The 1,546-nt window shown below is 56.5% G+C and overlaps 1 pseudogene; it reads left to right on the top strand.

Moving 5' to 3' along the window:
• The first annotated feature begins 194 nt into the window (after positions 1 to 194).
• Positions 195 to 1,169, top strand: LOC119587627 (annotated as a pseudogene).
• The last annotated feature ends 377 nt before the right edge of the window (positions 1,170 to 1,546 follow it).

Consider the following 1,546-nt stretch of genomic DNA (forward strand, 5'->3'; position numbering starts at 1 on the left):
GCAGTTGAATGAATGACTGACAGATACAGCCTTTCAGTAACAAATCCGCCCCCATTCCCGATCGTTTCCGCGCCCCATCCGGCCGCAAGCGGAAGTGTCGCAGCGGCGGAAGACGCGGGATGGCTTGACGCGGAGGTATATCTCGGCCGCAGCCACCTGACCCGGCACAGTGTTACCCAGCATCCCTGAGCATCATGACAAAGCGATCTTGTATCTCTCCTAAGGACTCGACCCTTCCCTTGAAGAAGCGGCGTGTGCTGGTGGAGCGTTGGGAGGAGGCGCTGTCGATTCCAGCGGCTCACTTCACGCCTCAGCCCTCTTACACGCCCTGGCACCATCCTGCAGTCCAACACCAGACGGTTTCTGATCCGTGCAACCTCTTCTCGCCTGCGCCGTTCACTCAAAGCAACGCGTCGATGTATCCCTTCCGCCCCTGGAGTTCTGTCCCTCAGGTTTCCCCCGCAGACTTTCAGGTACTCGCGTGTCCCCCGACTTGCGTTCCTTCCGTTCCCTACTCTCAGGCGTTCCACGGGATCAGTGAGACGGAGGCCGCCCTCACCCCGAAGCAAGCGCAGCGCCTCACTGTCCTCCAGGAAGCTGATCGCCCGGGCCTTCATTCCCAAGCGCCTCTTGGCCTTCGTGAGGAGAGTGTGTCGCCGCTGCAGCCGATCGCGGGGGATGTGCCTCAGGTCGACGTAGCCGACTCGGGCATCAGCGAGTCGAGCGCCGACTCATCCTTGGAAGACCTCCGCCTCGAGGCTCAGACGGAGTCGTTCCCAAGCCCCAGGAGCGACATGGGCGCCGAGATCCACTCTGTGGGCGTCTCTGCGCACAAGGAACGGCGTTTCGACTGCGAGGACTGCGGCCGCAAGTTCAAGAAGCGGGGCGTACCTGGTGCGACACCCCCGCCTACACACGGGCGACGGCCCCTACAGCTGCGACATCTGCAGCGCCACCTTCTCGCAGATGCCCAACCTGGTACACAAGCGATCCAAAACGGCGATCTCCGTACGAGTCCCCCGTGTGCCAGCGCAATTTTCCGCAGCTCGTCGCACCTGAAGCGGCACCAGAGGCTGCACACGGCGAGACGCCCTACGCCTGCCCAGCTGCCCCGCCGCCTTCATCACGTGGGCCCAAGTCAACGACACAAGATGATCGACCATCCTTGATAGCGCATCTGATCCAGTTATTCGACCAAATTATCGGGTTATTGAAAAATCGTTTACTTTTTGTATATATTTTCTTTTACGACTACGATTAAGTTGGGAAACTCTTAATCAATTAAAAACAACGCTAAAATACATACCTACCTCATTCAATATCCCTTTTACAAGTTTATTGGAATCGAGTTTGACCTCATTAAGGTGCTGGATCTCATGCATTTCTAGCATACACTTGACCTCCGTCTAAGGTCAGTCGTCTTTTAAGGGATTCCTGCTTTTCTTCCGGAGGGACCGAGCTTTAAGGTAAGAGGTGAGGGCACTTAATGACAAGGGGGAAATTTTTGGGGAGGACTAATTAAAACAGCAATGAATAACCGCGCATT

Source organism: Penaeus monodon, chromosome 22 (genome assembly GCF_015228065.2).
Source record: "Penaeus monodon isolate SGIC_2016 chromosome 22, NSTDA_Pmon_1, whole genome shotgun sequence".
Classification (NCBI taxonomy): Eukaryota; Metazoa; Arthropoda; class Malacostraca; order Decapoda; family Penaeidae; genus Penaeus; species Penaeus monodon.